We start from the raw sequence: 13,335 nt of genomic DNA, 5'->3' as shown, positions 1-13,335 counted from the left end.
GTAGAGAGCATTACAATAGTCCAACCGGGAAGTAACAAGGGCATGAGTGACCGTGCGCAGGGCGTCCCGATCCAGAAAGGGCTGCAACTGGCGAATCAGGCGAACCTGATAAAAGGCCCCCCTGGCCACGGCCATCATATGCTCTTCTAAAGACAGCCGCGCATCCAGGAGGACACCCAGATTGCGAGCCCTCTCCGTGGGGGGCAAAGATTCACCCCCAATAGTCAGCGATGGCACCTGCTGACTATATCGGGGCGCCGGAAGCCACAGCCACTCGGTCTTGGAGGGGTTGAGTCTGAGCCTGTTCCTCCCCATCCAGGCCCGCACGGCCTCCAGGCAGCGGGACATCACATCAAGGGCATCGTTGGGGTGGTCTGGGGTGGAGATGTACAGCTGGGTATCGTCAGCGTACAGATGACACTTCACTCCAAAACCACGGATGATCTCACCCAGCGGCTTCACATAAATGTTGAACAGGAGGGGCGAGAGGACCGACCCTTGCGGCACTCCCCATGCGAGACGCCTCGAGGTCGACCTCTGCCCCCCTGCCAACACGAACTGCGAGCGGTCGGAGAGGAAGGAGGAGAACCACCGCAAAACGGTGCCCCCTATTCCTAACCCCCTCAACCGCTGCAGCATGATACCATGGTCGATGGTATCAAAAGCCGCTGAGAGATCTAATAGGACTAGGACAGAGGAACAACCCCTGTCCCGAGCCCTCCAGAGATCATCCACCAACGCGACCAATGCCGTTTCTGTGCTGCACCCCTGCCTGAAGCCCGACTGGTACGGGTCTAGATAGATAGCTTCATCCAGGTGCCGGGGAAGTTGTCGTGCCACCACGCTCTCAACAACCTTCGCCACAAAACGAAGGTTGGAGACTGGACGATAGTTGGCTAATTCAGCCGGGTCCAGGGAAGGCTTCTTGAGGAGGGGCCTCACTACCGCCTCTTTCAAGGCAGCAGGAAAGGCACCTTTCCTGGATAAATTCTGGATATGTGCCATCAGATAGTTCAACCCAATACTGAAGGAATCTATTGCAGGATTCCTATCTTTGGGGTTATCTGAATTCTTGGATTTAATTCATGGAGTTCTTGCTAGCCACTTGCTTTCAAGTTTGCACTACTTAAGATGTTTTGCAGATATTTAATCTGGTCTCAATTCTTTCTGAGAATTGTCACATTCTCATTTTACATCTTTTCTTTTTCAATGAAGTTGTTAGAAGTTTTCCATTAAAAACAAACACAGATTTCTACTGTCTGCAAATGGGCATTTTATAAATTCCAAGCTTCCCTCATGGTTTCTCTTGGCATTTCCACAAGAGGTCTCTACGCCCATTCAAAAGCAGGACTTCTGTTTTCCCATGATATTGGCTAAGTTTGAAAGTTCAGGTGATTTATTCCTGGCTCATTTGCAGAGCATTTTGAAACCACATTAAAACTAATCTTCAAACTGTTGTGGCTGTGTGAAATGTAAGGGGAAACAATTCTCCATTTGCAAGTGCTCCTGGACTTCAGCCATCTTTGCAGGTCTTTTAAGGGGAAAGGTGGCTTGACAGCTTCTTAGCTTCTCTTCATAAGCTGTTATGTTCCAGTTTGTTTGTACACAATCAGATAATGCATATAACAGGCATTAAGGAGATTGATGGGGAAAGGCACAACATACAGAGTAGGAATAAGGGGAATTTTGTTAATCCAGGATCACATCAACTCCTGATAGGACAGTGATTAAATGTCATTCTTTGTGACAAAATTCTCAGAATTTTGAAGAATGCTCTTAATGGGGTAGCAGGTAGTTCTTGATTTACAATAGTTCATTTAGTGACCATTCAAAGTTACAACAACGCTGAAAAAATCTGACATGACTGTTTTTCACATTTATGACCATTGCAGGATCTCCACAGTCACATGATCAAAATTCAGAAGCTTGTCAACTGACTCATATTTATGACGATTGCAGTGTCCCGGGGTCATGTGATCCCCTTTTGTGACCTTCTAATAAGCAAAGTCAAGCCAGATTCACTTAACAATGTGTTACTAACTTAACAACTGCAGTGATTCACTTAAAAATCATTTATGACTGTTTTTCACACTTAGGACTGTTGCAGCATCCCCATGGTCATGTGATCAAAATTCCAATATCACATGACAAGCCATCAAATATATCAGAGTTCAGCTCCTAAGTAGCGTGACCACCGGATTATGGAAGTTAATGCAACATATCTTCAGGACATCAGGTTGAGATTGGTTGATGTACGGCAATAGAAAAGTAACCTGCCTTTAGAACAACTTCAAACTTGTTCACAACACTGAGATGCCAGTATCAACACCGAGAAGGTTATTCAGGTACAGCCAAGCTACACCAATTCAAAAAGTATTGCTTCTTGTCTTGATTCAGGTATCCATACCATACACCAAGGCAAGTCAGAAAGTTGGGTCAGGTATTGCAAAAGATATGGGGAAAAATAGTAGGACTGAGAAGAGGATGCTTCTGTCCTCTTCTGCCCCAAGTGTTCTGCCCCAGCTATGGACCCCAAAGAATGCAGCACACACAAAGTCTGTACAAACCTTAGTTTACTAAATTAAATAAGTTTTTTTTCCCAAACAAAGGCTGTTAATTAACTTTCTTAACAGCCTACAAGAATCCAAAGAATAAATAATCTTAATCTTACTATGGTTGGCAGAAAGCCCAGAAGCAATTTGCAAAGAACTAAGATCAAGGCACGAAGGAGAATGAATGAAGTTGTTCCCTGCAAATTGCTTCAGTCGGTGTTCCTCCTTAAATAGGCTAAGGGAATGGGCAATTAGCCCCAAGCCTTACTCTCGAGGAGACCTCCTCCTGAGGAGCTACTCCTGCCTTTTTGGCAGCTCTGTGTGTCCGTGCATCGAGAAGAGGCTCCTCCTCTTCATCCTCTTCACTTAAGGGAGCTTCTGGAGGTTCTGAAGGCCCTGGCTGAATCCCCGCGTCTGGAACCACATCTTCTCCAGCCTCATTGTCCGACTCGAGTGCCAGCTGCACAGGCTGCTGGCGCAGCACCACACCAGCCTCCTCGCTGTCCGAATCAGCCACCAGCCGCACAGGCCACATACAGGCCACAACAGCAAGGGAGATGGTTACAATGGCAATCAGTGCACCTATGGAAAGACTTGAAAGAACATGTTAGGGCTAGATCACTTTGGAGAAAATATATTTCTATGGTTGCTAGGAATAAAGAAAAAATGAGGTTATGTAATCAATCAATTCCAAGAAATATATGTATAAGTTATTTCAAATGTCATTGAAAATACTAGGTAGGGCATAGTTCTTGATTTATTTACATGCTTCGTAGCAAACAGGTTTGTCTGATCTTAAACCAGTGGTGGATTGCCCCCGGTTCGGACTGGTTCACAAGAACCAGAAGTAAAACCAGTGGGAGGCCCCGCCCACTGCCCCAGATGTCATCATCGGCGATCTGAGCATGCGCAGAAGCAAGGCACGCACGTGAGCGAAGCAAGCACACATGCGCGATCCTGTTGCGAACCAGTAATAAAGGTAAGTCCAACCCACCCCTGTCTTAAATCCACATTGTTTGGTCAGTTTGTAATATTAATTCCCACCCCTCCAAAAGGAGACACAATTTCAGAGTGAGACAAAGTGGAGTTGTGCATCTTTACAAAAGGGATTTGGGCATCTGCATGCAGTTTCCTTCCTCTCTTGCCTTAATGAATCAATTTCCATTAGATTGTTTCCACTCCATGCACAAGTTTATTCTTCCCTCATCCTTTTCCCTTGAGGAACTGATGTGTCAATGCAAGAAGATGATTTTGCTGAAAGAGTTTGAACTCTGGATCCTTTTAAATGACACCAAAGAATCCTAGGACATGCATCCAGATAAGGCTTTGGAAATACTATCTGCTTTGTGCAAAACATTACTGGAAAGGTTTTAGCCCAATGTCCCCTCCTGGTGATTTGAATACAGCTGACCTGTTACCATTGTGAAATGGATATAGATCAAAACCACATGCAACCAGCTATTTCTATATTGTTTGGGGATATTTGGGGCTATTAATGGTATTTTAAAAGAGCATTGATTGCCCATTCTGAAAGCAGATATTCCTAGCTCCCTAACTCCAAGAGTTTCAGGTAATGTAAACCAAATAAAATTTATTGTGATTTTTGGTTCCTTGTAGGTTTTCTGCAGCCCATTTTATTCTCACAACACTTCTGATGGGCAGGGGGTGGGTGGTGGGTGGGAGGTAGGCAGAGAGGAGGGGACCCAGAATTGCTTTTAAAAGGTTAAGAATGGAAGTTCGAACCATATCTCTCTGGTTTGTCTCAAATACCTGACTTTAGAGCAATGTTTCTAAAGTTTAGCCATTTAAAGATATGTGGACTTCAACTCCCAGAATTCTGGGAATTGGAGTCCACACATCCTAAAATGGTAAAGGTTAAGAAATACTGATTTAAAGACTTACAAAAATCCCAAGCCTCATGGAGAGAATTAAAAACATCTTTATATTCTGAATGTATTGATTCTGTTCTAAGCAAACTTCAGTAAGATGGTTGTTGAGGGAATCAGTGAAAGATTAAATGATTTCCCCCAATATAAATGTTATTAAAAAAAATTGGGTGAGGAACCAAGTTATTTTCCTCTCTTATCACTGGACTGCATGATACAGTAATACACTGCCTTCTGTTCTGATAAAAAGTAAGCTTAAATTAGCTGTGCTTTCATGTAGCATTTATACATTCCCCACTTGTTAAAGAAAACTGCTGGGGTCAGTTTTTGCTTCCTGCAGCAGATATTTGTTTGTTTGCTTGCTTAATTATTTATTTATTAAAATTTTATGCCATCCATCTTTCCTACAAGATGACTCTGAGTGGCTTACAAGTTATAAAACAAATTAAAACAAATAATTAAAACAATATAAACTACACAGATTAAAATATTACTAAAAACGGCACTAAAACCGAAACCAAGAGAGCTAAGAGACAGAGGGACCAGGAATGAAGTTTTCTTATCCCATCAGCCACCCCCAGCAGTGAGCAGATGACAAAACCATACCTTATGTCTTCTGATACATGTGCTGAAGTAGATAGATTTTCAAGCAAAAATGTACAGCTTCCATCAGGCGCTGCATGGCAAATGCTAGACTCCCAACCAGTTGTGGTCAAGGTAAGCTTTAAGAGTGGAATGAATGCAAGATTTGAAGGATCTATGCTGCCTTTTATACCTGCTCCCCAAACTTCCTAAATACAGAAAAGGAATCAAAATATTGGCCACCTCCGCTCTGTGTGTCCGCTCTGTGTGGGCTATTGGAGCTACCAAAATTGGCACCTTTTGAATCACACTTTTGGCATCCTTGTTTTCCAAAGTAAATAAGGTGCCAGGACAGGGTTCCTTCCTTGATGGCATTGACATTCTGTAACATAGCATTCATGTCAATTTAACCATGAATCTATCAAATTAAAATATTTATAATTTGGCTTCGATTGATGGGATACAATTAGTAAAGTAAGGGGGCCATTCAGAAAACATTGCATGCAATTAAAAAGATCAGGCTGTCAACTTGCAAAGCATCCCTGGCCTGCTCTCGAGTTGCCATAGGCAAGGGGGATGGGAAACCGACAAAGCATGGCAGCCAAAGACAGGAGCACATTTCAGACATATCTCTCTCAAGGCTGTCTCCCAGAGTTACCCACAGTGGCCAGAGGGCAGTGATGTCTACAACCTGTGAAATTGCTCTGTTGGCGAATGTGATTGATGACACACTCTGGGGGGGAGGGGGGGAAACAGGGTCATGATTGGGGCCGTATTATGTGGGGTTGGAGTTGGCTTCACCTGGAACGTGTGGACATGAAGCTCCTAATAAATAACTGGATTTCTTTTGAAGCTTGGCTCAAGGCTCATAATTTAGTTAGGGCATCAGGCTTTATCTGCTTGTACCCAAAGCTTGGGGAAACTAGGTTTTCATTTGGCAGATCTTCAGAGAGGTAGCAATTCTAAATTTAAGGGTCCCAACTGAGAAGGTGATATCCCCAATGGGGAGAAATGCAGAAAAATCACAAAACTTCACACTTGGGTAGATGTTCATAGGATAAGATGTTCCTCCAAATCAGGATATGCCAAACCAATCAGGACCTGAAAAGGGATCACAAATACAGATTGACCTTGACTTGCAGCAGTTCACTTAGTGACCGAACTTACAACGGCACTGAAAAAAGTAAGTTATGACCATTTTTCACACTTATGACCGTTGCAGCATCCCCACGGTCACGCTTGACCACTGACTCACATTTATGACAGTTGCAGTATCCTGGTGTCATATGACCTCCTTTTCAACCTTCTGATGAGCAAAGTCAATAGGGGAAATAGATTTACTTAACAACCGTGCTACTAATTTAACAACTGCAGGGAAACACTTATCAAATGTGGCAAGAAAAGTCATAAAATGGGGGAAAACTCACTTCACACATTTTTCACTTAGCAACATAAATTTTGGGCTTAATTGTGGTCATAAATTGAGGACTACCTGTAGCTTGAACTCAGCCAGCCAATGACTTTCAACCTACCATAATTTTTGGAGTATAAGATGCACCTTTTCCCCCCAAAAAAGATGGTGAAAATCTGGGTGTGTCTTATACTCTGAATGTAGCCCCGCCCAGCTTCTCAAACGGAGGTTTCAGAGGCTGAAAAAAGCATCAGAAACGAAGCTTCAGAAAAGAAGCCCCCAAACAGAGCTTCAGAAGCTTTTTTTCTGAAGCTCTGTTTCAGAAGCAGAAAAAAAAAAGCAAAAAAAAGCAAGGCACAGAGCTCACAACCAAGGAACCTGTTGCTAAAGTTCACCTCTGGGAACAGCTGATTTGGGGTATTCTGGGAGGCCTATCCACCTGCCAATCAGCTTTTTTCTTATTTTCCTCCCTAAAAACTAAGGTGCATCTTATACTCTGAAAAATACGGTAGTTTCAGGCACCAACAGCAGCATAACTGCAGTGTCCTTCTCAAGAGCATTTCAGTCCAGGTATTCAGCTGTAGCTAAAGAGGAGTGCCAATAACTTTTGATTGTTAGCCCAAATGGTTTGGCAGGAGGCATAATAAAATACATACAAACCCTATAAACTTTATTTCCTGCCACACTGGATTGCTTTCAACAGATGTCCTGCATATTGCACTGCTGTAGCCTGGGGCAAGCAATCTATTGGCCACAGCGGGCCTTGAACTTCGTTTGGAGTCCTTCAGAGTCTCTCCAGGGTTGCTCCAATAAAACAGAGACCAATAGCCGAAAATCAAATCTGCCGTTTTCCCCATTTCCATCAGGAAGTTAAAATGTGCATTTGAAGCTAGCAAGATCCAGCAATGCAATCCTCCCAGATTTAGGGGGGGGAAAGGAGGAATATCCATCCATTTCATCCGTGTGAAATGTCTTCACTTCCTGAAAATGCTGCTAAACAAGTAGCCCATTCTATTAGTGACTTTAGTTGACATGTTTATAAGATTAGCAGAATGTGCCTCCCATTATTCCTTGGTGTTTATTCATTTCAGCAGGTTTTTTTTCAAAGAAAAGGTTCCTGGATATTTGTTATATCCCTGCCCCGAGATATTTACAGAAAGTGGAATCAGCTTCAGAAAGTACAAGATAATGACTTTTCCTTCCCAAAACTAAGATTTTCCAAATGAAGTCCTTATGCAAATCATATAAAACCGATGTCCAAAGTCTCATTTGCTCCAGGGAGATTTGTTTTTGCAAGGTCTATTTGTTGGTTATCTGCTCTTTATTTACAATTGCTTGTGGTTTTTTTTTTTTTTTTTTTGCAAGGAACCTTAGGAACAGACAATACTCAGTCAAAAGTCACTTCGTTTATTGTCAGTTCAAAAAACAGAGCAAATAACCACATTTGCACATCACAAGAAGGACTTGGAAAGCAGTGTTGCAGAGCATTTAAATTACTGCTGTTCCAAGTGCCAACCAACCACGGTCTCCCTCAAGCTACTCCATTTCCCAAAGTTTCTGCTTTTCTTTTCCAACTAACGCTCAATACACTATGGCTACTAAACATGATTTCATTACAGCATGTCTCTTTGTGTTCACTCGTTCTATGTATGCTTGTGTTTGTAATTTGCTTCAGGGTCCCGATACATTCTTTTGTTTCACTCCCATTTCTACTGCAATTTCCATCTGAATTCACTGGTAAAAGTGCAATTTAGGTATAACGCAGGGGTGGGTTCTAAAATGTTTTACTACCGGTTCTGTGGGTGTGGCTTATTTTGTGGACGTGGCTTGATGGTCATGTGACAATTCTTTAGGATTTAGCAGAGGTACTGGTCTACCAGGCTTTTAACTGTTTGCAGAGCTGTACCAGTCTACTCATTTATTTTTGCAGGCACTGGTCTACTCATTTATTTTTCCAGGCACTGGTCTACCCATTTATTTTTGCAGGCATTGGTCTACTCATGTATTTTTGCAGGCACTGGTCTACCTATTTATTTTTGCAGGCAGCGGTCTATTCATGTATTTTTGCAGGCACTGGTCTACCTATTTATTTTTGCAGGCACTGGTCTACCCATTTATTTTTGCAGGCACCGGTCTACTCATGTATTTTTGCAGGCACTGGTCTACCTATTTATTTTTGCAGGCAGCGGTCTACTCATTTGTTTTTGGAGGCACCGTCTACCACCAAACTGCCTTTTACCACTGATCAGCTGTAGGGCGGCCCTTTGAAGCCCCACGGCAAGAGTTTAAACAGTTTTTTTCCTTATAGCCCATCAGCTGGGACTCAGGAGGCAGCAATAGATTGGGGGTGGGGCCAAATAAAAGGTAAGAATAACGTGGAGGGGGCGGGGGGGCAGAACCAGTTCAGTGATGTCATATCGTCACCACTACTGGCTCGGCAGAACCGGGCTGAACCAGGAGGAACCCATCATTGGTATAACGGCAAGTAATCCAAGGATAAAAGTACAGTACTTCAATACGGATAAACCAACCTATCTTAAATCTAAGATTTACAAGACAGCCATCCATCCTGTTGCACTGTATGGCACTGAATTCTGGGCAGCAACAACAGGGACCGAAAACATCTCCATGCCATAGAAATGTGAATGCTCCAGTGGTGAGATTCAAAATTTTTGAATCCCGGTTCTGTGGGCATGGCTTGGTGGGCATGGCAGGAGAAGGATACTGTAAAATCTCCATTCCCTCTGCACTCCAGGGGAAGGTTACTACAAAATCCCCATTTCCTCCCAATCAGCTGGGACTCGGCAGGCAGAGAATAGTTGGGGGCAGGGTCAGTCAGAGGTGACCGGTTCTCCGGACTACTCAAACTTTCTGCCACCGGTTCTCCCGAACTGGTCAGAACCTGCTGAATACCACCTCCGGAATGCTCCATTGGATATCGGGCATCTCCTTTCTTGACCACATCACAAATGTAACCATTCGACAACATTTTGGTGTGGCACCAATTATAGAGAAAATGAGAGAAGGCCAGCTTCACTGGTATGGATATGTCCTGAGAGCAGAACCTTCCACTGTTGCCAAGACTGCCTACCAACTAGAAGACCTTGTGGGTGTCCAAAACAGAGATGGCAAAACACTATCAACAAAGCTATGCAAGCCGTGGGCCGTCACTCTGGAGATGCAGCTGACTGTGCAAAATGGCGTTCAATGATCTGAAAAGTGGACCCTGCACTTACGGGAATATGAGAAGGAGGAGGAGGAGGAGGAGGAGGAGGAGGAGGAGGAGAAGAAGAAGAAGAAGAAGAAGAAGAAGAAGAAGAAGAAGAAGAAGAAGAAGAAGAAGAAGAAGAAGAAGAAGAAGAAGAAGAAGAAGAAGAAGAAGAAGAAGAAGAAACTTCAATACAGATAATCGTTGACTTACAACCACAACTGAGTCTGAATTTTTCTATTGCTAAGCAAGACAGTTGAGGGAGTTTTGCCCCATTTTACAACCTTTCTAGCCATAGCTGTAAGTGAATCATGGCAGTCCCACCTGCCCGGACGTCTCTGTGCATATGCAGAAGCGTTGCGTGAGCACGTCCACGAGCGAACTGGTAGCAACGAGATTTGAAACCCACTAATCTCAATGCAATGTGTTCCTGGATAGCACATTACTAGGAAACATCAATAGCCATTAACACACTATTTAGGAGCTTTTGACTGTTTCTTCATTTCTAGATAAACTTAAGGTAATTTTAGAACTGTCACCCTCCATTCAGCTCTTCTAATCTCCAGAAAGCAAAAATATGTTGGTAAATATTGAAGTCCAATACATGTGGAGGAATAAGATTGAATCTTCAATGGAATTGAAGGTGATGAGAGTTCTGGTGAAGCAATCTGAAGTCTACTAAATTGCAGAAGGCCGAATTAGGAGCTGAAAAAAATATTTTAGCTCCCGTTTTATCCTAAACCTTCTTGCGGTGGTTTTTAATGAATGCCAATTCCAAACTTCTCATTCTCTTATTTAAAAACTGATTATGGGCAGCAGGTCAAGTGTCAGTTTTTAGCAACCAAATAAGACATATATTCTCCAACAGCATCTGTGACACAACTTGGTTCTTCAGGCCTTCTAACAGCACACCCACTGCTGTTGTAATTGACTGCATCCATCTTGCTCCTGGGTTGTCCTCTCCTTTGCCTTCCTTCCACCTTTCCCAGCATTAGAGCTTTCTCCAGAGAGCTGGGTGTTTATATAATGTATCCGAAGTACGATAATCCAAATGGGTCACTGAACACTCAGTTATAGGAAGACATATAAATGACCCACAAAAAAGGTGCCAGGCTTTGAACTATCACATCAGCAATGGACAATCCTGAATAGCTTTCGCATCTCACATAGTGTCTGCCGGGACTGTCTGTATAAATGGGGCATAGTATCGTCCCCTCAGCATGACTCCAGGGTTCCATGTCAAGCTGTAAATCACATCATGACCGGCCATAAGATGAGGGCTTACAATCAGATTTTTTTTAAAAGAAAAAACAAACAGTGCTGTGCTTCAAGGGTTAGATGGCCTAGACATTCGATATTGGAACATAGATCTTTTTAACATTTATATTTTATTGGGTTCTACTAATTTAGTAGAAATGTTAATTTCTATTGGTAGTCCTTGTATCAGGGGTGAAATCCAGCAGGTTCTGGAGAACCGGTAGCGGAAATTTTGAGTAGTTCGGACAACCGGCAAATACCACCTCTGGCTGGCCCCAGAGCGGGGTGGGAATGGAGATTTTGCAATATCCTTCTCCCAGGAGTGGGGAGGGAATGGAGATTTTGCACTATCCTTCTCCTGGAGTGGGGTGGGAATGGAGATTTTGCACTATCCTTCCCCTGCCATGTCCACCAAGCCATACCACACCACGCCCATAGAACCAGTAGTAAAAAAATTTGGATTTCACAATTGCCGTGTATATGTCACACTTGTGGGAAGAAATATCCATCTGGTTCAGTTCCAAGCTGGGAGAAAGACACTGGAAACATGGAGGCAGATTGGAAAGATCGTTTAATGATGAATAGAATCACATGGGTTCTGGTGCAGCCGACCACCTGGAGTTGAGTGATGGGGTTTATACCTTCTCCTGGGCTTTGTACTTGAGTTTCCTGTTCCTGTGCAAGAACATGTTATTCTATTGACTGTTGTGGGGGTTATGTAGGGATCATAGCTGGCTCTATAGGCAAAGTACAAATTCTAGGTGTTTGTCTGATCTAAGTTTGAAGTTTCTGAGGGTGATTCAATGAAGGGGCATTGGGCAATTCCTATTGTGGCTGAGGGCTAATCCTACCTTTGTTCAGACCTTGCTGCAGGGAATTCCAAAATATCCTGTGTTGAATGGATTTCTGCTTGCAGTATTTGTTTTGCCTATGAATAGAGCTACCTAGATACTTGGCTTCTTTCAATAAACTCTGTAATCTCTTTAAGTGCTAACATCTGCTGAGGGCTATTAAGAAAGGTGGGGGCTGTTTTCTGTCTCCAAGAGCATGTTTCTCCATTCCTCCTTTAGGGAAATATAATATTCTGCCTTTTTAAATATTTCCTAAAATATTTCATTCTTCTAGGAGAGGGGTGGGTGCTAACTTTCTACACACCCTGAATAAATAAATGCTATGATAATTTGGGCCTCATCCTTTCTGCTTTGATTATTTAAACCCAATGCTTGAAGCTTTTTTGTTTTCTGAATGGAAAAAAAAACCCAACACAAACTCACTCATGTTTTCAACATAATTTAATAAGAAGCTTCTGGTTTAAAAGGTAACCACAGCAAAGACATAAAAGAGCTGGTGGCAGTTGTTATGAAACTTGCTCTTACTCAAACCAGTCCCCAGAAGTTACACTTGTAGACTTAACTGAGTTGGAAATGTTATTGCTCAATTTGATGTATGGAATATAGAGTTGTTTTCTTTGTGGGACCTTCTCATTTTAGCAGCAAGGAAGAAACACAAGGAGCACTGAGGAATGGGGGTGCGTGAATATGGAACTCCAATTGAGATTCTTGTCATTTAAAAAAAAAAACAGATCCAGCCAAGTAATTTTGGTCTATGTTTGGCATAATTTGTAAGAGTAATGGTATAATAAATTAGGGGTAAAAAAAAAGAGATGGGTATGTCTTTAAGAGTACTCCAATAAAGTTATATGGATGGGTGGATTTTGCAAAAATGGACCTTAGGCCTCAAGCTGTCTAGCTTAGATTGCTCAAGTTGGCAATGAATACTAGGTAGCTCAGATCACTTTCTGAAACATTCTATTTCAGCTACTAAGAATGACAAATGGTAAACACAGATTAAGTCTTCCTCAATCAAATATCCTCCAAATGGGTTGGTCCCAGAATTCTCATACATCATTGAATTGAAACCAGCAATTTTTGGGATGACAATTGGAAGAGGACACCAGGTTGGTGTAAGGGCGATGCATTGTACTTGCCTAGTCAGATGCAAAATGCTGCTAAAGTTTTCAATAACTTCTTTTGCTTAAGTGACAACGTTCCTAAACGTTGGTGACTCTTTATTTGGACAATTGTTCATTATTACAGTGCTGATGGCATTGCTGCTTGCCTGTTGTTTCTGCTCTCTAGTCCCATTACCCCACCCCACAAGAGTTTTGAAGCTGACTCATAATCATGTTCATTTCATTAACCTTAAAACACACAGCGAATGGTATTCCTGCTGAACATCTGGGGGCTGGGAAAGGAAGAAGGTGGGACATGAAATTAATCCAGAGTTATCCCCAATACTGGAACACCAATGAAAAGAACAGTTTTTGATGCAATGTGGAGATATTGCAGCTGAACCAGCAAAACATCACTTGGTTCTTAAGATACCTGAGGTCATGAGACTGGATAAGTCCAGAGATGGTTCTGGAGTATCACAAATACC

The sequence above is a fragment of the Pituophis catenifer genome, unplaced genomic scaffold (assembly GCF_029215685.1).
Source record: "Pituophis catenifer annectens isolate HBS135680 unplaced genomic scaffold, rPitCat1.0.hap2 SCAF_6, whole genome shotgun sequence".
NCBI lineage: Eukaryota > Metazoa > Chordata > Lepidosauria > Squamata > Colubridae > Pituophis > Pituophis catenifer.
The sequence above is the reverse complement of the archived record's forward strand: the minus strand, read 5'-3'. Positions refer to the sequence as shown.